Here is a 23756-nt window from a genome sequence, read left to right as displayed (position 1 = left end):
GACCAGCCTGGTCAACGTGATGAAACTCAGTCCCTACTGAAAATACAAAAATTAGCTGGGTGTGGTGGCACATGCCTGTAATCCCGCTACTTGGGAGGCTGAGGCAGGAAAATTGCTTGAACCGGGGAAGCAGAGGTTGCTGTGAGCTGAGATCCTGTTAACTGCACTCCAGCCTGGGCAACAGAGGCTCCGTCTCAAAATAAATAAGTAGTAAAAAACCCTCCAAATAAGTAATAAAGAACTTCCAACGCAGCTTTCCTTTTTGAATGCTGAGTGAGGATCCCTGGCCAGAGGGCAACTTGGGCAGACACCAGTCAGGATTCACCAGGAGTGCTCAGGATTCAGGGTTTTACTTCCTTAATTACAGAACTGAAACTGGCTAAGTGTTGACTGATCAAGAGTTAAGAGTTTCAAAGTTAAGGAAGCAGTAAACTCTTTTCCAAGAGTTGTCTCCCCAAACTACCCCTTCTCCTAATACATGTAGTATTTTCCTAGTCTAAGACAGAGATCTCTCTCTCTCTCTTGCTCTCTTTCTTTCTCTTTAATAACCCCAAGTACTTGATAGTTCATTAATATGAAAGAGAGTTTTGTAGTTTACTTAGTAAAGTGTTGAGCACCTCCAGAAGGGAGAGAATTTCCCCCAGTAACATTATCTATGGGCATTTTCTGCTTTTTTGTGAAACCTCTCTGAAGCTTAGCCCTGCCTTCATTTCTGATTAATCACTTGGGCTCACAAGATAATTCAGGAACCACACTCCACTGGCAGTGCACTATCTTTAGGAGATGAATTTAGTAAAACTCACTGTTTGATTACTTGGGTTTGACACGGTTCAGCATTTTTCGAACACAGTTAGAGATATTTAAATCTCTCCAACAAAAGGAGAGGTGGAGTTTTTAAAAATCCACCATGTCTCTAATCATTTTCATTTAATTTAAAGAATGGGGAATTTAACATCTCCAGAAATATCTGGCTTCCTTTTTTTTTTTCTTATGTAGTCAGTAGGTCAAAAAAATATCCACATGTAGTAATAGGAAGTGAACATATTATACACGTTTTAAAAAGTTGGTCATATGTATATTATTTAAACCTGAATCCCCTAAACTTTGTTGCTATAGAATTTTCACTGTATATTTTCACACATATATATTTTTATATGTTTATCCATACGCAAATATTTACTCACAGTGAGGTTATTGAGAAAGTAGTCTTGGAATCCAGATACTAAAACCACAACACTTTAGAATTGGAAACCATACAATTTTGTTTATTCCAGCTCTATCATTATAGAAAGGGATACTTGGGCTGAGAGAAGTTATTTAGCTTACTTGAAGATCTTTGGATTCTGGTCCTGAATTTACCACATAATAAATATTGCACTTAACCTTGAGGGTTTCTGTTTCCTCATCTGTAAAATAGGTCCACTGGAAGACATGATTTTTAATTTAGTTGAATGTGTCTGATTTTGCAAACGCGGGGGTTTTGGAGCATGCAAAAGAGGATGACGTTCAGGAGTCCAAATGACTAGTCAGCCCAACCTTTTTAACCAATGGATTCATTTATTTTGGCCCTGGACAGGTATTAGCTGTCCTTTAAAAGGTTGGCTCTGGCAGCTTGGGTTTCCCCACACATTTGCTTCTGTGTATTTTCGCCAGCCCTCGACTCAGAAGAATCCAATTAGAGTCAATTCCTTCAGTGCAAGTGGCAGCAAATACTAGACTAGCCAGAATTGTCAGAATCTTGTTTCCTGCTTTACCCAGCCGTCTTGTCTCCATTTTACCTAGTTTTCAGCTTTGCTGGAGGAATAGGCCTGTTGTACTTTTTGGAATTTCCTCAGCCACTCATCATTTCAGGCTGAACATTAATGATTTATCCAGCAAAGGTTATTAAAATTGACTGTAGTCTCTGAAGAAAGGATAGTTTGTCAAACCCACATCTTAAGACTAATTGGATATATTTTGCATGAATTGTGATTAATGCAAGGTAATTTCAGAGGATGGCTTTGGCTAATTAATAAATCAATCACACTGACTCATCTTGGTAGACTGAACTTTAAAAGTTCATTACTGACTTGCTCAAAACCAGAACCCTACACATACATAGTTTAGTGGTTTAAGGCAATTCTTAAGAAAGCAAACAGATTGAGCAATACTTTAATTCAGAAACAAGTTGCTTAATGTGTGTCCTCTAAAAATAACGTGCTTGAGAAAGAAAAACTATAAAATACAGGCAAAACACCAACATATTCCTCCTTTTTGATTGGTTTCACATTTACAACAAAGCTCACATTATTATAAAAGATTTGGAAAGGTCATATGGAAACATCACACTACCAATAGAAGGATTTCTGAAGTAGTTGAAGGCACCAACTTTACCTAAAACAACAAAACAAAATAAAAAATGTAACCAAGTTGTTATAAATTGTCCGCTCTAAAGTTCTACAGATCTTATAGAATAAATGCAGGCTGCTATTATTATTATTATTTTACTTCTGCCCAAAGCGAAGTTTAGTTATTTAAAAAGCCACTGGAATTGTGCTTTCAAGAAAGCAAAAATGGCTTGTGTTTTTCATATTACTTTGAAAGAGACAGATATGCCCTTCAACAGAAAGCAACAAGCTGCCATTCAAAGAATGGAGTTTCCCTGCAGCTAATGGCAGTGGGATCTGAATCAGATAATACACATACGTAGAATCTTTAGGACCAAAACCACAAAAAAAAAAAAAAAAAAAAAAAAATCAAAGCAAAGCAAAACACAAAACAGAAAAAGAAGTGTAATTCAAGTCCTGTATAAATTAAATCTACAATAATTTTCTCAAAGTGTATTTTCTGTTTTCGGTTACTAGGGTATTTTAAAACTTTCTCCATGAACAAATAGGAATGTTCATGTACAAAAAAAGGTGGAAACTGGATTCCAGCCAGGAGGGGTTTGCAACCACGTAGAACAATCAGAGACTTAACAATCTGTAATATTCGTATTATATTCTATAATAGTCACTGAAATAGACCTCAATGACTTTGGGCTCAGGACTCCATGAATTTCTTCCACGTGTGCTTCCTCTGGATGAGGAGGTAGGCAGGGGAGAGGGAGTGCAAACAGCTGCTTGTGATGGGAGGGAGCAGAGAGGTGAGGACGAGAGGAGCTTAAGAGGACCGGGATCCTCATTACCTACACTCAATAGCTGTGGCACGATCATTCTTTTCTTTTGGAATGCAAATATGGTATTTATACCCAATCAGGTCTTTTGAGTGGATTAACATTTAGTCCTTTTGATATGGGAAGAAAGAAGGGGGGAAGAGAAGGGAGAAAGAAGAAAAGAAATTTAAAAAAATTAAAACTAGGGAGAAATAGATTAATCACGACAATAATATAATGATCTCGATAGCTAAACTACATTGATGTTTCTGGGATGCCAGGTATAGGCTAACATTTTCTTTTTATACTTATCCCCTAAATCTCCAATTAAGTAAACCTCACCCTAGCTGACGCTCCCTCAGTTTCCTCAAATCTTGTAGTCATCTTCCTTGAGGGCATTTAATATTTTTGCTACCTTAAATTCACGCTCTTGCTAAAGACCATCTATGTAAGATAGGTGCGCTATTCATGGCACAATTATGCGGTTCTCAGTTTTTTTTTTTTTTTTTGAGACAGAGTCTCGCTGTGTCGCCCAGGCTGGGGTGCGGTGGCGCCATCTCGGCTCACTGCAAGCTCCGCCTCCCGGGTTCACGCCATTCTCCTGCCTCAGCCTCCGAGTAGCTGGGACTACAAGCGCCCGCCACCGCTCCCGGCTAATTTTTTGTATTTTTAGTAGAGACGGGTTTTCACTGTATTAGCCAGGATGGTCTCGATCTCCTGACCTCGTGATCCGCCCGCCTCGGCCTCCCAAAGTGCTGGGGTTACAGGCGTGAGCCACCGCGCCCGGCGCCGTTCCCAGTTAAAAGGTGATAAGGGAAGATATAGGTAGATTCCCCTATGATGTAATGTAGTCTTTGACACTTTAAACAGTCACGGCTTCTCTCCATTGGGATCCCCATTCTGCCCCTCGAAGCGTGTCACCTCGGGCACCTCTTCACACTTCAGTTTTGCCATCTATAAAATGGGTATAACAATGGTATCAAGCCTTACGCGGCATTATGAAGGCCAAATATGCTAATATGTTTGTTTGGTATGGAGTAAGCCCCAAATAAAGACTAGCCATTGTTTTCATTGTTTACTAGCCTGGTTGTTTTTTATTTATGTGACAACTTCCGCTCTTAAGTTTATGAATTCCTGTCTGTATTAGATTATGAAAGTGTCTTTAAGAAATAAATACAATTGGCCGGGCGCGGTGGCTCAAGCCTGTAATCCCAGCACTTTGGGAGGCCGAGACTGGCGGATCACGAGGTCAGGAGATCCAGACCATCCTGGCTAACACAGTGAAACCCCGTCTCTACTAAAAAATACAAAAAACTAGCCGGGCGAGGTGGCGGCGCCTGTAGTCCCAGCTACTCGGGAGGCTGAGGCGGGAGAATGGCGCAAACCCGGGAGGCGGAGCTTGCAGTGAGCTGAGATCCGGCCACTGCACTCCAGTCTGGGCGACAGCGCGAGACTCTCTCTCAAAAAAAAAAAAAAAAAAAAAAAAAAAAAAAGAAATAAATACAATTTTAAAATACCTGTCTATAGGTAATATCCACATCTCTGTGTCTATCGATAAGAGAATAAAATTTAGGGAAACGGAAAGGCAAGAGGGAGCTAGAATGGAAAGGGCACCTCACAGATGATTTCTCCCCTAACAAATTTTTGTTTTGTTTTGCTTTGAGATTTTACTTTTTTGCAAGAAGAACCTATTTAGGTATTACTTGAGTTTTTCACCGGTCAGGTCCAAAGAGCAAGGCGGGGGGAGGGGACGGCTGGAGAGTGTGGCAGGGTGTGGGCGGGGCAGGAAGAAATGGGGGCCCACCCTAAAGGCTTTCTTCGGTCCTTTTCTCAGCCATTTTCGTCCTTCCCCACCCACGGAATTGCCCCGTGTGTGCAAGGCTCGGCTTGCCTCCACGCAGCAGCAGCAACAACAGCCACGCGAGTGGCCGCAGCGTCCCCGCCGCGCGCGCGAAGTCGGTGCGCACAGCCTGGCGCGAGTTCGAAGCGGGAGAGGGCTGTAAAATAGATTGGGGGGCGGGGGAGACCACGTGATTTTCTGGAACGCTGGCTCGCTTCTTTATTTTGATTCTCGAGTAAACTTAACAATCCCCCAAATGCGTTGAGGGCATCGGAAAGAGTAAAATCACGTTCCGCTGGAAAGGATCACTTCTTAAGTTCACATGAACCTATTCTTTGATCCTCCTCCATTGCTGTTTTAAGATTTACTTCTCTTTCAAATCAAATAATGTGTTTCTTTCTCATTCTGAGAAAAGCTTTCAAGATGTGATTTCCCTTTTGAAAGACTTTGAAGTCTTTCCCCAGCACATCCTTTCTTAAAGGGATTTGGTAAGAGGAGATAGGCCTGGAGGCCAGGGCATTTTAAAGTCACTTTCCAAATACCCTGTGTTCCCCTAAAGAGTCTTGAATTGAAACATCCCAGCTGCTGGAAGACGTTTCCAAATGTGACTCTGTGGCTGCAACACCCAAACGTCTTCTCTCCTAGGACCCTGGTGGGTCATAAAGATGGACAGAGCAGAAAGGAAGCCGTGCTTTAGTTTTTGAAGTAAATCCACGTCCATGGGCTTGCTAAAACAGTAAGGATTCTCACATTTATTTAGTCCTCTTTGCTAGGACATCAAGGCAGAAATAGCTGAAATCCAGGGCTGAACATTTCCTGGTGCGGCTAGATTTGAAGCTTCCAGTTTGTGGAGTATCACCTTCATTCCCTTTGGGGGCATCTACGTGGTTTGTGCCAGGTGGGAGCACCTGCCCCGTGGTGGCCAAAAATACTGACAGCAATTCGAGCTTTTCACTTCAGAATGAGATGTTTGTACACGAAGTGACCTTTAATTGTGTCTTACAAACTCATGTCAGATCAACATGTGGTTTCACTTATTCAGCAGAGGTTATTACATTTCAAGCTGTTTTGTGTTAGTTTTTAGCATTTAAATGAAGTATTTTCTCTTTCATATATTTGATGTGGCTCAAAGAAGCTTGCCTCTTTTTCTTTTTTTCCTTCATAGATTTTATTGTTTGATTAGATCTTTTTGTTAAGTCAGATCAAAGATGGCTTTCCTTTCTTTAGGAGAGAGATCTTTTATTAAAACAAATCAATAGAACAGATTCCACAGTAAAGAGGCATTTTGTTTAAAAGATTTTGAAAAGAGGAAAAAGATTACAACAAGGGTAGAAGAGAGATGTTTTTATTTTTGTATTCTATTCGTCTGTCAAAGAGTTAGATGAAAGCAAATACTCTGGCATTCTCAACTTCGGATTTACTGTGGGGAGGCTTTGCAGACTTAGCGAGACAGACACATCCTTATGGAAGAATTCACTTTACCTTTTAGCATCTGGGAATATCCAAGAGCTGGTGGTTCCTCCCTACCTGTCCCTGCTCCCTCCTAAGATCATGTAGATGCTGGATTCTTGGCTTTTTGGCATCTTTTTCAGATGAACTCCTTCAAATGCTTCAAGAGAAAATGCAGGAGTTTTTAGATAGCATTCATGTTTTTGTAGCAACTTTTAGTTCCCTCTATCTGGGGCTACCACAGTATATTGAAATTATGTGTTTACTTGGTGGCTGTGCTGCTCCTTAGGGGCAGGAAAGGGCTAGTTCACCTTGTCCCTCTCCCTGCTTGTCGGAGCTCAACAAATATTTATCAATCTGAACTGAACAAAGGCAGAAATGTGGTCAGTATTCCCTGTGCTATTACTTTTTCCTGTTTTTTTTTTTTTTTTTTTGAGATGGAGTTTCACTCTTTTTGCCCAGGCTGGGGTGCAATGGCGCAATCTCTGTTCACCGTAACCTCCACCTCCTGGGTTCCAGCAATTCTCCTGCCTCAGCATCCCGAGTACCTGGGATTACAGGCATGCACCACTATGCCTGGCTAATTTTGTGTTTTTAGTAGAGAAAGGGTTTCTCTGGGATTACAGGCATGCACCACTATGCCTGGCTAATTTTGTGTTTTTAGTAGAGAAAGGGTTTCTCCATGTTGGTCAGGCTGGTCTCGAACTCCCGACCTCAGGTGATCCTCCCGCCTCAGCCTCCCAAAGTGCTGGGATTACAGGCGTGAGCCACTGCACCCAGCTCCGTATGCTATTAAAAAAAGATAATTAAGATTATATTGGGAGCATTTGGCAGTCACCAGGTAAATAACATCTGTAAAACATCATAGATGGGATATATGGATGCCTCTAGACAGCACTTACAATTTCACTCAATATGTATTTTTCTTATCTTTCTCTTTTTAAAAAATTATTCATTTTTTTTATTGTTAAATTTTTTGTAGAAACGGGTTTCACCTTGTTGCCCAGGCTGGTCTCGAACTCTTGGGTCTAAGTGATCTTCCCACCTTGGCCTCCCAAAGTACAGGAATTACAAGTGTGAGCCACTGCGCCCAGCCAGTATCTCTCTCTTCAGCCTAAAATGTCTGCTTCATGAGGGCAGGATTTTGTCGTAAGCATTTAGAACAATGCCTGAGACATAATAATAGCTCAGAGATTATTTGAAGCAATCTACACATTTCTTCTTTCCGATTTCCGGGCATAATGAAGGGGTAAATTGAGAACAGTCATTCAAATAATTCAAGTCAAAGACAATCTTTAGGCCAGGCGCGGTGGGTCACGCCTATAATCCCAGTACTTTGGGAGCCTGAGGCTAGTGGATCACTTGAGGTCAGGAGTTTAAAACCAGCTTGGACATCATAATGAAACCCTATCTCTACTAGAAATACAAAAAATTAGCTGGGCATGGTGGTGTGTGCCTGTAATCCCCGCTACTCAGGAGGATGAGTTAGGAGAATCGCTTGAACCTGGGAGGCAGAGGTTGCCGTGAGCCCAGATCATGCCACTGCACTCCAGCCTGGGCGACAGAGCGAGACTCCATCTCAAAAAAAAGACAATCTTGAGTGATTTGCCAATCCAGAAACCTCAGTTATGTGGTTGCTACAATTCTCTAGTTGCCTTGGCTGTGAGTGAGGACTTAGGCATCCAGAGAGTTCATGTATGTAATAGTTGATGCCTCTCCAGTGCCCCAAACAATATATCAATATATCCTTTTTTTTTGTTTTTGTTTTTGTTTTTTGAGACAGAGTCTCACTCTGCCACCCAGGCTGGAGTGCAGCGGCGCAATCTCTGCTCACTGCAAGCTCTGCCTCCCGGGTTCATGCCATTCCCCTGCCTCAGCCTCCTGAGTAGCTAGGACTACAGGCACCTGCCACCACGCCCGGGTAATATTTTGTATTTTTTTTGGTAGAGATGGGGTTTCACCATGTTAGCCAGGATGATCTCGATCTCCTGACCTCATGATCCACCCACCTCGGCCTCCCAAAGTGCTGGGATTACAGGCGTGAACCACCGCTCCCGACCCAATATATCCTTTTGTTTTGTTTTGTTTTTGAGACAGTCTCGCTCGGTTGCCCAGGCTGGAGTGCAGTGGCACCATCTTGGCTCACTGCAACCTCCTGCTCCCAGGTTCAAGTGATTCTCTGGCCTCAGCCTCCAAAGTAACTGGGATTACAGGTGTGCGCCACCACACTCGGTTCAATTTTCTATTTTTGTAGAGACAGGGTTTCTACAAAACCTGTCTGGCCATGTTGGCCAGGCAGGTCTGGAACTACTGAACTCAAGTGATTTGCCTGCCTTGGCCTCCCAAAGTACTGGGATTACAGGTGTGAGCTACTGCCCCCCACCTCCAAACAATATATTCTTTATTCATTCAAATGATCAGGCAATTCCATGAAAACAATGAAGAAAATGCATTGGGCCTGGTGTGGTGGCTCATGCCTGTAATCCCAGCAGTTTGGGAAGCCAAGGCAGGCGGATCACTAGGTCAAGAGCTTGAGACCATCCTGGCCAATATGGTGAAACCCTGTCTCTACCAAAAATACAAAAATTAGCTGGGTGTGGTGGCATGCTCCTGTAGTCCCAGCTACTCAGGAGGCTGAGTGAGGCAGGAAAATCGCTTGAACCCAGGAGGCAGAGGTTGCAGTGAACCGAGATCACACCACTGCATTCCAGCCTGGTGACAGAGCGAGACTCCAAGACTCAGTCTAAAAAAAAAAAAAGCATTGATTTTTGTATCAAAGTATCCTGAAGAATTGCTAAACAAAATTTTTCAAGTAAGTCTTTTTCTCTCCATTTCTCCTAACACACTTCAAAGGGTGGATGCTTAATAGAGCCTTCTTGACTCGACCCCAGCCAAGGAAACTTAAAAAGTCAAAGCACTTGGTGTGTAGGATACAAGCTCCTTAGTGCCTGAAACCCAGTGAAGTCCTGGTCTCTGCTGTATCTTACACACCTGGCAGAATGCCTGCCACACAGTGGGTGTTGATGAATGAATCGGGTCTATCTCAGCTACTGTTGTATAGATTGAACTTTAAGTACCATTTCAAATCTTGAAAAGTTCTGGGAGAAATTTCCCTTGCATTTACAATGTAGTGGTTGAATGGCTAACCTTTTAATTTGAACATTTAGGCAGCCACTTGTATGCACAATTAAGTTTCCAACCACAGTTTTGCTTGTTAATTACATATGGCCTCTGTAATTAACAACGTGTGTGAAATACACCAGGTTTTTGGTAATGGAAGAAACAGCAAGGAAATATATATGTATATTTCAGAGAAATGAGCATTGAAGGAATTCTAGGAGTCAAAAACAAAAAAATCAAAGCAATTAGATAGTGTTTTCCCCTTCTTTAGAGCCAAAGGCCTCTGGTAGCAGGTGTAGGCTCTGGTGAAAAAAAAAAAAAAAAAAAGTTTTTTTATTTTTCAGGCCAATGCAGTTTGGCCAACCTAATTTATTTACTCAGTGCATTGGTTAGCTTTTTTCAATTTTTCAAAATTTTTTTCTTTTTCTTGTTTTTGAGACAGAGTCTCACTCTGTCACCAGGGCTGGAGTGCAGTGGCACGATCTCAGCTCATTGCAACCTCCACCTCCCTAGTTCAAGCGATTCTCCTGCCTCAGCTTCCCAAATAGCTGGGACTACAGGCACCCACCACCACGGCCAGCTAATTTTTGTATTTTTAGTAGAGACGGGGTTTCACCATGTTGGCCAGAATGGTCGATCTTTTGACCTTGTGATCCGCCCGCCTCAGCCTCCCAAAGTGCTGGGATTACAGGCGTGAGCCACTGCGCCCGGCTCTTTTTTTTTTTTTTTTTAAAGCAACAGGATCTTGCTGTGTCCCTCACCCTGGAGTGCGGTGGGCAGATCATAGCTCACTATAGCCTCCAACTCTTGGGATTAGGGATCCTCCCGCCTCATCCTCCAAAGTAGCTAGGAATACAGGCATGCTTCATCAGGCCTGGCTTTTTCCTTTTTTGTAGAGACAGGGTCTTGCTGTGTTGCCCAGGCTGGCCTTAACTCCTGGGCTTAAATGATTCTCCCACCTCAGCATCCCAAACTGTTGGGATCACAGGCATGAACCACCACATCTGGCTATATTGGTTAGCTTTTGCTGTGTAACAAACCACCCAAAAAGTGAATAGCTTAAAGCAACAACCATTTTTTATAGGCCATATTCTTCTTCCTCTTTTTTTTTTTTTTTGAGACAGGGTCTCACTCTGTTGCCCAGGCCAGAGTGGAGTGGTACAATCATGGCTCACTGCATCTTTGACCTCCTGGGCCTAAGCCCCCGACCTTGGTATCCCAAGTAGCTGGGACCACAGGCATGGGCCACCATGCCGAGCTAATCTTTTTTTATTTTTGTAGAGATGGAGCCTCACTATGTTGTTCAGGCTGGTCTTGAACTCCTGAGCTCAAGTAATCCTCCCATCTTGGCCTCTCAAAATGCTGCAATTACAGGCATGAGCCACTGCACCTGGCATATTCTAGATTTAGCCAGATAGGCTGATCTCTGCTGGGCTCTCTCATGTGTCTGGTCAGCAAGTCTAGGATCGCCTTGCTCCCGCATCCACTGATTGTCACATATACTCAAGGGGTCCTCAGCTGGGACAGCTTGTCTCTGTTCCATGTGGTCACCTATCCTCTGCCTGCGTCATGTAGGGTCTTGCTGTGTTGCCTGGGCTGGAGTGCAGTGGTGCCATCATGGCTCACTGTAGCCTCAACCTCACAGGCTCAGGAAAATCTTCCTGCCTTAGCCTTCTAAGTAGTTGGGACTACAGGTGTGCAACTACCACACCCGCTACTTTTTTATTTGTAGAGATGAGAGTCTCACTATGTTGCCCAGGATGGTCTCAACTACTGGCCTCAAGCAATCCCACCTTTACCTCCCAAAGTGCTGGATTACAGCAGGTGTGAGCCACCACGCCTTCCATATATATTTTTTGAAGATATCTAATGTGACCAGAAGTACCTGGAAGTGGATGCTCCTGATAGTTGTACTTTACTTACATTTCAAATTTAGCAATAGAGATTATAAAGAATTTTTATGTATACATTCTTGTGCACACATACCCTACAGTTTTGGGAATGTAGATTAGACTCTTTTTTTGGGGGGGGGGGGATGGAGTTTCACTCTTGTTGCCCAGGCTGGAGTGCAATGGTGTGATCTTGGCTTACCTCAACCTCTGCTTCCTGGGTTCAAGTGATTCTCCCGCCTCGGTCTCCCGAGTAACTGGGATTACAGGCATGTGCCACCATGCCCAATTAATTTTTGTCTTTTTAGTAGAGATGGGGTTTCTCCATGTTGGTCAGGCTGGTCTCCAACTCCTGACCTCAGGTGATCCGCCCGCCTCGGCCTCCCAAAGTGCTGGGATTATAAGCATGAGCCACCGCACCTGGCAGACTCTTGAAGTTTGTAGGGAAGAGAGGTGTCCCAGCTAACTTGAGGTATTAAGGGAATGGCATATGGCGATAATAGTAACAATAACCATCAGACCAATAGCTGGGTCAGGATTGCTGCCCAAGTGATCTCATGCAAATCCATTAGCCTTCCTGAGCCTTGTTTTTCACATCTTATTTTCCTGTAAGACTTTAGAGAACTACTTGAACACTGTTCGCACAAGCACGCTTTAAACCTTAGTGTATTATACATACATTAGAAATTATTATGCCCAGAAAGCACTGGCTTTTTTTTGTAGCTGAACAACGTAAATCTATTTTCAGACCCTCTAAAAAAGGATACGTTAAAATTATTTTCTTCTATGGCCGGGCGCGGTGGCTCACGCCTGTACTCCCAGCACTTTGGGAGGCCGAGGTGGGCGGATCACGAGGTCAGGAGTTCAAGACCAGCCTGGCCCACATAGTGAAACCCTGTCCCTACTAAAAATACAAATAATTAGCTGGACTGGGTGTGGTGGCTGGCGCCTGTAATCCTAGCTACTCGGGAGGCTGAGGCAGGAGAATATCTTGAACCCGGGAGCCGAGATCGTGTCACTGCACACCAGCCCCTGTGACAGTGTGAGACTCCATTTCAAAAAAAAAAAAAAAATTATTTTCTTCTGCAGTAGGGATTGTCCAGGCAGAACAACAACAACAACAAAAAAAAAAAAAAAGAAAAGAAAAGAAAATAATAAGCTTATGATTGAAAATCAAATACCTTACCCAATCTTAAATTCCAACTGTTATTTATTTTTATTTATTTATTTTATTTTATTTTATTTTTTGAGATAGAGTTTCACTCTTGTCACCAAGGCTAGAGTGCAATGCAATGGTACAATCTCGGTTCACTGCAACCTCTGCCTCCTGGGTTCAAGCGATTCTCAAGCCTCAGCCTCCCAAGTAGCTGGGATTACAGGAATGTGCCACCATGCCTGGCTAATTTTTGTATGTTTAGTAGAGACGGGTTTCACCATGTTGGTCAGGCTGGTCTCAAACTCCTGATCTCAGATTGATCCACCTGCCTTGGCCTCCCAATTTCCAACTTTTTAAAGTTCACATTGTTTTGATGATGATCACTGTGTTTGAGTAAGGATCACGGGGTCCTTGCCTTTGTGGGCGGAATACTGTATTCACAACATTGGGCACAAAACTGAACACAGTGCCTGGCTTCTAGCAGGTGCTTAAGATGTCGCTTTTTGGCCAAGTACAGTGGCTCATGCCTGTAATCCCAACATTTTGGGAGGCTGGGGCCAACAGATCACTTGAGGTCAAGAGTTTGAGACCAGCTTGGCCAACACGGTGAAAACCTGTCTCTACTAAAAATACAAAAATTAGCCGGGTGTGGTGGTGGGTGCCTGTAATTCCAGCTACTCGGGAAGCTGAGGCAGGAGGATCACTTAAACCCAGAAGGCAGAGGTTGCAGTGAGCTGAGATCATGCCACTGCACTCCAGCCTAGGGGACAGAGTAAGACCCTGTCTCAAAAAAAAAGAAAGAAAGATGTAGGGGTTTTTTTAGTTTTTTTTTTTTTTCAGTTTTCTTAAGGGAGCTTTTCAGCGAAAACTGGAAAGCCTGCTAGACAAATTCTAAAAGAGTTGTAACACTAAGATGTAGTAGTTGAACAATAAAATAAATGAATGAATAAATGAATGAACTTCTGCTGTGGGATGTTCTTATTTATTTATTTATTTATTTCTGTTGAGATGGAGTCTCGCTCTGTTGCCTAGGCTAGAGTGCAGTGATGCGATCTCGGCTCACCGCAACCTCTGCCTCTCAGGTTCAAGCGATTCTCCTGCCTCAGCCTCCCAAGTAGCTGGGATTATAGGCGTGTGCCACCATGCTCGGCTAATTTTTGTATATTTAGTAGAGACGGGGTTTCACCATGTTGGTCAGGCTGTTCTCAAACTCCTGACCTCAGATGATCCGCCTGCCTCAGCTTCCCAAAGTGCTGAGATTACAGGAATGTGCCACTGTGCCCGGCCTTTGCTGTGGGGTGTTCTAAGTGAATGGATAAACTTTATGTTGGAGAAAGTCCCGCCCACATTTATAGGGTTTATTTCCCTATTGCAGGTTGTTATAAACCTGTGCTCTGGAGTCCTTCATCTGAAGACTGAAGTCCAATCTAGTGCCGAGAACCACTCCCTTACTTAGAGCATTTAGCCTAACATAGGCATAATAATAGCTGCCTAATGACCTTTTCCTTTCTGCTTGGCTCAGAGCTACCTTCATTAAAAGTTTTTCTGGGGGGTTTCTCTTTCTTCCAAGACCCCTTCCTTCGTCTCTGTACGGGGTAGCTGTTCTCTTCCTTCTTCCTTCTTTCTTGCTTATTAAACTTTACACTCCTTAAAACAAAACAAAAAAAAAAAGTTTTTCTGGATTATAGTTTGAACTCTTGGGTCAGAGGATTTGGGTTTTAATCCCTGCCCTAATGTTTACTCTTGTGTGACTTTGTGCAACTTTCTTTTTCTTTTTGGCTTGCTTTTGTTGTTTTGTTTTATTTTGAGACAGGGCCTTGCTCTGTTGTCCAGGCTGGAGTGCAGTAGTGCCAGCTGAGCTCGCTGCAACCTCTGCCTCCGGGTTTCAAGTGATCCTCCCACCTCAACCTCTCAACTATCTCGGATCACAGGTTCGTGCCAATATGCGCAGCTTTCTTTTTCTTTTTTCTTTTTTTCTGAGACAGAATCTCACTCCGTCGCCCAGGCTGGAGTGCAATGGCACAATCTCAGCTCACCGCAACCTCCGCCTCCTGGGTTCAAGTGATTCTCCTGCCTCAGCCTCCTGAGTAGCTGGGATTACAGGCATGTGACCCCATGCCCAGCTAATTTTGTATTTTTTAGTAGAGACGGGGTTTCTCCGTGTTAGTCAGGCTGTTCTTGAACTCCTGACCTCACGTGATCCGCCCACCTCAGCCTCCCAAAGTACTGGAATTACAGGCATGAGCCACCATGCTCGGCCCTGCTTTCATTTTTTCATCTGTAAAATAAGAAAGCTAGGCCAGGCATTGTGGCTCATACTTGTAATTCCAGCATTTTATTTATTTATTTATTTTTATTATTTATTTATTTTTTTTTTGAGACGGAGTCTCGCTCTGACGCCCAGGCTGGAGTGCAGTGGCCAGATCTCAGCTCACTGCAAGCTCCGCCTCCCGGGTTTATGCTATTCTACCTCAGCCTCCCAAGTAGCTGGGACTACAGGCGCCCGCCACCACGCCCGGGTAATTTTTTGTATTTTTTAGTAGAGATAGGGTTTCACCATGTTAGCCAGGATGGTCTCGATCTCCTGACCTCGTGATCCACCCGTCTAGGCCTCCCAAAGTGCTAGGATTACAGGCTTGAGGCACCGCGCCTGGCCTATTCCAGCATTTTAGGAGGCCAAGATGGGAGGATCACTTGAGCCCAGGAGTTCAGGATCAGCGTGGGCAGCATAAGGAGACCCCATCTCCACAAAAATAAAAAAATTAGCCAGGTGTGATGGCACACGCCTGTGGTCCCAGCTACTTGGGAGGCTGAGGTGGGAGGACTGCTTAAGCCTGGGAGGTCGAGGCTGCAGTGAGCCATTATTGTGCCGCTCTGCTCTCGCCTGGGCAATACAGCAAGACCCTGTCTATAAATAAATAAATAAATAAATAAATAAATAAATAAATAAAGGAGCTAGCTGGGCGTGGTAGTTTGCACCTGTCATCCCAGCTACTCAAAGGGTTTGGGTGGGAGGATTGCTTGAGCCTGGGAGTTCAAGTCCAGCCTGGGCAACATGGTGAGACCTCATCTCTTAAAAATTAAAAATCAACAACAAAATAGAGGGAGGTAGTAGGCCCTATTTCATGGAATTATTGTATTATAAGAATAGTTATGTTTGGCCAGGTGTGGGGGCTCACGCCTATAATCACAACACTTTGGAAAGCCGAGGTGGGCGCATCACAAGGTCAGGAGTTCGAGACCAGCCCGGACAATAGGGTGAAACCCCATCTCTACCAAAAATACAAAAATTAGCCAGGCCTGGTGTTGGGCACCTGTAATCCCAGCTACTTGGGAGGCTGAGGCAGGAGAATTGCTTGAACCCGGGAGATGGAGGTTGTAGTGAGCTGAGATCGTGCCATTGCACACCAGCCTGGGTGACAGAGTGAGACTCTATCTCAAAAAAAAAAAAAAAAAGGTTGGGATAATATTTACTGAGTGCTTGTTATGGACTCTGAATGTGTCTGCTCAAAATTCATATGTTGAAATCCAGTCCCCAATATGGTGGTGTTTGGGTGGAGGTGGGGCTTTTGGAAGGCAATAGGTTATGAGAGACGATTTCTCATGAAAGGGATTAGTGTCCCCTTAGAAGAAGAAGCCACAGAGTTAGCTCGTCCTCTTTCCACCATGTGAGAATACAGGGAGAAGTCAGCTGTGTACAACTGGTAAGAAGGCCATCACTAGGGCCCAACCATACTGGTGCCCTGATCTTGGGAATTCCAGCTGTCAGAACTGAGAACTACATACTATTTAAGCCACCCAGTCTATAGTAATTTGTTACATGAGCCTGAACTAAGACAGTGCTTATTACATGTCAGACATTTTCTCATTCCTAATCATCACCATAGAATCCATCAAGGTAAGTAAATTAAGTCATAAAAATATACCCCACCCAATGCAATAAAGCTCTTTGCATGACTATATATACCTTTACAAACATTTTCATCTTTTCTTTTTTTCTTGTTTTTTTTTTTTTTTTTTTTTTTTTTTTTTTTTGAGACAGAGTCTCACTCTGTCACCCAGGCTGGAGTGCAGTGGCACCATGTCGGCTCACTGCAACATCTGTCTCCTGGGTGCAATTCTCCTGCCTCAGCCTCCCGAGTAGCTGGGATTACAGGCGCCCACCACCACGCTCGGCTAATTTTTGTACTTTTAGTAGAGACAGGGTTTCACCATGTTAGCCAAGCTGATCTCCAACTCCCAACCTCAGGTGATCCGCCCACCTTGGCCTACCAAAGTGCTGGGATTACAGGCATGAGCCACTGCGACTGGCCTCATCTTTTATGAATTGTCCCTTACACACACATCTTTGCAAACCACTGGTTTAGGAGATGGTGGAATAAAGTAATGGAAAAAATAGCCGTGGATTTTTAGGAAATAGAAAATTTTAAAAATAGGAATATAAAATATAGGTCTTTTTTTTAAAAAAAAAAAAAAAACAAGGATGACTCACATTTTATCCTCTTGAAGAATTCAGTTGTTCTTTGAAGAGTGTCTAGTTCTATGGTCAATAAATTCAGAAAATATAATCTCCCCTTGAAAATCTACAGCACGTGTTCATATGTAAAATGCACGAAGAAGCTCTGTAGGAAAGAAAACAGTTTGATTTTCTCTAACCCAGCGTGTTCTATGCTGATTTGACCACAGAAATTTCTGTTGTAGTGTATTCTACGACTTATTAACATTGTAGAATATAGTCTGGAAAACTCTAACATAGTGCTGTGTCTACAAGAAACCCAAGCAAGCATGGTACACTCATCGGAACCAGAACGTAATTTCACATGAGATGTTGGTTAGAATCCAGGAGGCAAGGCAGGCAGATGACCAGCTCGTTCCTTTTTCTTTTTTTTTTTTTCGAGATGGAATCTCACACTGTCGCCCAGGCTGGAGTGCAATAGCTTGATTTCGGCTCATTGCAACCTCTGCCTCCAGAGTTCAAGTGATTCTCCTGCCTCAGCCTCCTGAGTAGCTGGGATTACAGGCATGCGCCACCACGCCCAGCCAATTTTTGTATTTTTAGTAGATGCGGGGTTTCTCCATGTTGGCCAGGCTGGTCTCGAACTCTTGACCTCAGGTGATCCTTCCCTGTAGGCCTCCCAAAGTGCTGGGATTATAGGTGTGAGCCACCGCATCCAGCCCCCTTTGACAGCTTTTGAGGGACATTTAGTTTCTTTGCAATTTATGATTATTCCAAATTTAACCCTGTGCAAACATCATTGTGTGTCCAGACTTTCACATCTGAGAGATGCTCTCCTTTTTTTTCATGCCTTTTCTCACTTTGTGGTCCAGGCTGGAGTGTAGTGGCGCCATCTCTGCTTGATGTAACCTCTGCCTCTCAGGCTGAAGTGATTGTCGTGCCTCAGCCTCCCAAGTAGCTGGGACTACAGGTGCACACCACCACGTCCAGCTAATTTTTGTATTTTTTGTAGAGATGCGTTTCCCTATGTTACCCAGTCTTGTCTAGAACTCCTGGGCTTGAGTGATCTGCTCTCTTCGGCCTCCCAAAGTGCTGAGATTATAGGTGTGAGCCATTGTGTCCAGCCTGATATCTGTACTTTTTTGGGGGGGGGGGATGGAGTCTCACTCTGTAGCCCAGGCTGGAGTGCAGTGGCACAATCTTGGCTCACCTCAACCTCCACCTCCCGGGTTCATGCCATTCTCCTGCCTCAGCCTCCTGAGTACCTGAGATTACAGGCACATGCCACCACACCTGGCTAATTTTTGTATCTTTAGTGGAGACGGGTTTTCGCCATGTTGGCCAGGCTGGCCTTGAACTCCTGACCTCAGGTGATCCGCATGTCTTGGCCTCCCAAAGTGCTGGGATTACAGGCGTGAGCCACAGTGCCCGGCCCATATCTGCACTTTTTTTTTTTTTTTGAGACAGAGTCTCGCTGTATTTCCCAGGCTGGAGTGCGTGGTGCGATCTCGACTCACTGCAACCTCCACCTCCTGGGTTCACGCCATTCTCCTGTCTCAGCCTCCTGAGTAGCTGGGACTACAGGCGCCCGCCACCATGCCCGGCTAGTTTTTTGTATTTTTAGTAGAGATGGGATTTCACCGTGTTAGCCAGGATGGTCTCGATCTCCTGACCTTGTGATCTGCCTGCCTCGGCCTCCCAAAGTGCTGGGATTACAGGCGTGAGCCACTGTGCCTGGCCCCATATCTGCACTTTTTTAACCATTTATGAGACCACTTCACTATCTTGAGATCTCCAGTTTAATGTATTCAAAGAAAAATGCTTAGTTGTATTGTGAAATGGATCACTTTAGAGAAAAGAAAAATGCCTACAATACAGTAAGCTAGTCAATTTTCCAATGCCGAAAGATTAATGTGAATATCCCTTTCAGGGAATTAGCCAATGTTTTAAGCAGCATGAAGGCAAAATTTGGGTTCAACATTGTAATACAAATAGCTCTTGAGAAATTCTTATGAGTCCCTTTAAATATATGTAAATCCATTAAATCAAAGATTTAATTACTTAACATATAATAAGCGACCCACTATTAATAATATAAGAGGTAAGACTGCCTTTCAAATTTCTCCCTTTCAAATTCTTGGCATTATTGACTATGTATGCCCCAAATAATGGGTTTCTGATGGTGTATTTCCCTCTGGAAAACAGCCTTCTATGCAATGCCGAGTTTCCAGTACATTGTAGACATTCAATTAAAAAAAAAAAAGTTGAGGCTGGGTGTGGTGGCTCACACCTGTAAGCCTGCTGCTTTGGGAGGCTGAGGTGGATGGATCACATGAGGCCAGGAGTTCAAGAATAGCCTGTCCAACATGGCGAAAACACATCTCTACTAAAATTACAAAAATTAGCTGGGTGCGGTGGCGCACGCCTGTAATCCCAGCTACCTCAGGAGGCTTAAGCACGAGAATTGCTTGAATTCAGGAGGCAGAGGTTGCAGTGAATTAAAATCCTGGCGCTGCACTCTACTGCACCCCAGCCTGGGTGACAGAGGGAGACTCTGTCTCAAACAAACAAAAAAAAGTTGAATGAATAAACGGCATATTACAAAGTTAAAAAGTAAAGTGTCTGTCCTATCAGTCAGTTTATCTAATCAACCAGTTGTTTAGGAGCTATTAATAGGTAACCGATGGTGTAAGTCCAGTATGTTTTAAATAATCCTTTCCTGCACTTCTATGTTCTTCCTAAGGAGAGATAGGAAACTGGTGGACAAGTGTTGGCTTTGCTACAGTCATGTTTTCTTTGGCTCAGATGGTATTCAAACATTTTGAAATAGTTGCCAACATTTCTAAAGCTTCTACATAAAAATTGGGATCTCTGGCTTTCCTTAACAAAATGTGAGCTCCGGCCACACCAAGTCCAAACTCCAAGCCTCATGGCCATAGAGGGGCTGTGGGCAAGGGACACCTGCCCCCTCCCCTTTGATTGCCACGGCCCCCACCTGGCGGCAGGCCTCTCTTTTGCCACCTGCCTGGACCCCAGAAGGCATTTTGACTTTGCCACAACCTGTTTCTCTTTTTAAGTTTGGTGTGTGTACATTGAAGATCTTAGATTATTGCCTCAATTCAAAAAAATTTTCTTGCTGTCTCTCTCCCAAAGGGGTTTCAAGACGTCACTGCTCCTCAGCATGGCCTGGGCTTTGTTCTTTGTCGTCACCAGAGTAGCAGGAACAACTCTCTCGAGAGACCCATCTCTCAGCCGACTCTACTGTAGGGTTGATGGCGATCAAAGACATCGGAATACTTTCTCCTGTGTGTGCGGGGTGGGGGAAGGGAAGGTTGACAGAAAGGAAGAGGCATGAAGATTAGCAGGGCTGTTGCTCAACCTTCCTATTCTGGGCCAATCGTGCCTGTCAGACCAGCTACAGAAAGACATGCACTTGTGGTATGCTTTTTTGGGGAAAAAAAAAATCTTGATTCTACTCTCTTTTGAGAAAAAAAAAAAAAAATACCGTTGACTGTCTTTCTCTGTATAATTAGACATCAAAATACAGAGAAATGTTCTTAGCACTTTGCTATCAGAAAAGCAGACATTTTCGACTTTGCAGATTCCATACAAGATAAATGCCTTGACCCTTGCTCCCCATCCCCAAATAAAATGCCAAACTTCAATGACCAATTCGTAAGTAGTCTACATCGCTTTATTTTTCCTTCTGACAGTAGGTGTTTGGTGTCAATGTACGTTTTCTTACCACAATGCTTTCCTTCCCCAAACTATTAATTTTGTTTTTATGAATAATACAGTATGCCCCAGTTATTATTTAGTTTGATTGTAGGCTAGCCTCATGCTCTGCATTTTAATTTAAGGGTAACTGCGCAGGAAAAAAATGCAAATCTCTTCTATTCAAATTCAAAAGAAAATAAATGGATTTTTTATGGCCTAAAGGATCTATTCATTACCAAATCGTTTATCTTTTCAGGAAGAACAGTTTATGTATCCAATATGCTCTCGTGCTGTCTTTATTTTCTTTATTTTTTTTCTCTTTTGATAAATATGCTCACTCTTTCAAATGTCTCTTGAATCTCTGCCGACAAGGGTAGCTTATAGCAGCAAGAACAAGAATATAATTAATAGCCTTACACAGAAAGTGAAGGTTGCAGAGAAGGTTGCTTGAACATATTGGATATTTTAAAAATAATAGTAAACAAACCTAAAATTGGATTGTGTCAAATGATTTTTTATTTTAACAATTGCAACATTAAGAAAAAAAGATACACACTTGGCCCTATCAAAACAAAATGACAAAGGAGGGGGAGGAGAAGTCTGTGTTTTCAACAGACTAGCTTCTTCCGAGTCTTGTTGCAAATAGCCTGAAGAGGCAGAAACATTCCTGATTTTGATTCTAACATGATCTGCTCTTGCAAGTTTGGCATTTTGAATTCTGGGCTATATTTTGTTTTATTTTTATTTATATCTTGATTAAATAAACCAGTTTAGAGGTCACTGCGTCTGGGAGGGTGGCGTAATACACAAACAGCTGTGATACACAAAGCAGTTTTCAATAAATATCTTTCATGTAGCAGCTGGAATGGCTTTTTCCTGATGAGAAAGACCCTAAGTGAGAATAGTGGCAAGTGTGAGTTTACGTATGTCATTTTTTTTAAAAGACATTTGTCTTTTTCTAGAGTACTGTATTTTTAAAATCATATAATTGTGTTAAAGTCACCCAGAATGTTGACTTTCCCCTATTCATGTTTATGTATCAAATTGGATCTCGGGGCAAATTGAATAGGTTTCTTTGTTCTTTCTAGATTAAGTCCCGAAAAATAATCTGGTTTAGTTGTGGCTGCATTGTTTAAATCATGCTAATTATAGTGCTTACAATACAATGGCAGAGGGGGCAATTTAAATGTTCATTTGAAGAAGAAAAAAATCTAATGCCAAGCTCAAAAACGTACAGTCACTCTAACCGCTCCCCGAAGGCCAATTTGAGACTGGTTTTCAAACACTTGTTTACCTTGAAATTCTTACACACCAGGCTTCTGTCCTCACGGCTGAGGTACGGAACGTTAGTGGTCTCCAAGCTGACTTGGAGTCTCATGCAGATCTGGGAGGGTGTCGTAACACACCAACAGCTGTGATACACAAAGCAGTTTTCAATAAATATCTTTCATGTAGCAGCTGGAATGGCTTTCTCCTGAATGAGAAAGAGAATCCTGAATCAGAAAGAGTTCTGATTTCAGACCAGGCTGCTGGCTGCTTCCAGGCCTCTTAGGAGAAGGAGCAGGGAGACCTCCCCAGTCACAAACTTATAGCCTTTTTTGACTGAAGGCTTCCAAAATGAAAGGAAGGGGTTGGCTTTTGAAGAGGTGAAAGAGAGATCCTTTGAGGGAAGGACTGATGAATGAGCAGCCTCAGGCCAGGGCGAGATAATCCAGAGACTATCTGACTTCTAATTCCTTCAGAGACAAAAATAAATCAGTGCTCAAGGAGGCGCCTTTATTAATCACTGCATGTTTCCTATCAGGAGAAATTATGGGATTAGGATGGGAAGAGAATACAGGGGACACATAAAGAAATGTTTACCTAGGCTACTTCTTTCTGGATCCTTGGGATTGGTTCTTAACTTTTTTTTTTTTTTTGAGATAGTCTTGCTCTGTCACCCAGGCTGGAGAGCAGTGGCATGATCTCAGCTCACTGCAACCTCTGCCTCCCAGGTTAAAGGGATTCTCCTACCTCAGCCTCCCAAGTAGCTGGGATTACAGCTGCCCGCCACCACGCCTGCCTAATTTTTGTATTTTTAGTAGAGTCAGGGTTTTGCCATCTCGGCCAGGCTGGTCTCGAACACCTGACCTCAAGTGATCCGCTCACTTTGGCCTCCCAAAGTGCTGGGATTACAGGAGTGAGGCACTGCACCCAGCCTGGCCTGGCTTTTAACTTCAATTGTCCTCTATTTTATGATTTACGATTTATTTGGGAAATTCCTGAGGTGGGGGCAAAGGGACACATCCAGTTCTTGGCACCGAGAACTAAAACAAATAGCACATTAGACTATATTTAGCAGATGATAATGCAGACACTGAAAAACAGATTACGGATGATAAAAAAGAAATAAATAGTGCTGTCCTGGCTCGAAAGTGATGGAATACTGAATGCAAGGCGTGGATTGTTTAGGGAATGAGTGTGGAATTTCTCTCCATAAATCACCCATTGCTCAGAGGTTAGGTGACTATAGGAGGTGGGGACATAAATATATCACCTCTTGAGGAAGGAAAGACAAGAGAGTAGATGAGAATCACAACGCCAATGCCAAGGTTGGTGTTGTGGCAAAAACAGTAATACAGACAATAGATGTTGCAGAAAAAAAGAATTGGGAGCCCGTGTGGTGGCTCACGCCTGTAATCCCAGCACTTTGGGAGGCTGAGGTGGGCAGATTACCTGAGGTCAAGAGTTAGAGACCAGCCTGACCAACATGGTGAAACGCGATCTCTACCATAAATACAAAAATTAGCCGGGCTTGGTGGCAGGCCCCTGTAATCCCAGCTACTCGGGAGGGTGAGACAAGAGAATCACTTGAACCCTGGAGGGAGAGGTTGCAGTGAGCTGAGATTGTGCCATTGCACTACAGCCTGGGTGACAGAGCCAGATTCTGTCTAAAAAAAAAAAAAAAAAAGAATTGGGGAAAAAAAAATAATTGGGAGTGGACTTTTGCTTTGGGG

The 23756-nt window shown here is 43.3% G+C and overlaps 1 non-coding gene across 1 annotated transcript; it reads right to left on the bottom strand.

Annotated features, from left to right (window-relative positions):
• Positions 1–13436: 13436 nt before the first annotated feature.
• Positions 13437–13498, bottom strand: LOC119618668 (U7 small nuclear RNA). The gene has a single exon (XR_005235038.2). It is a non-coding gene; the product is annotated as a U7 small nuclear RNA (small nuclear RNA).
• Positions 13499–23756: the final 10258 nt, after the last annotated feature.

Source organism: Chlorocebus sabaeus, chromosome 2 (assembly GCF_047675955.1).
Source record: "Chlorocebus sabaeus isolate Y175 chromosome 2, mChlSab1.0.hap1, whole genome shotgun sequence".
NCBI classification, from domain to species: Eukaryota; Metazoa; Chordata; class Mammalia; order Primates; family Cercopithecidae; genus Chlorocebus; species Chlorocebus sabaeus.
Note: the sequence above shows the minus strand (reverse complement) of the source record. Positions and strands in the feature narration are given on the sequence as shown.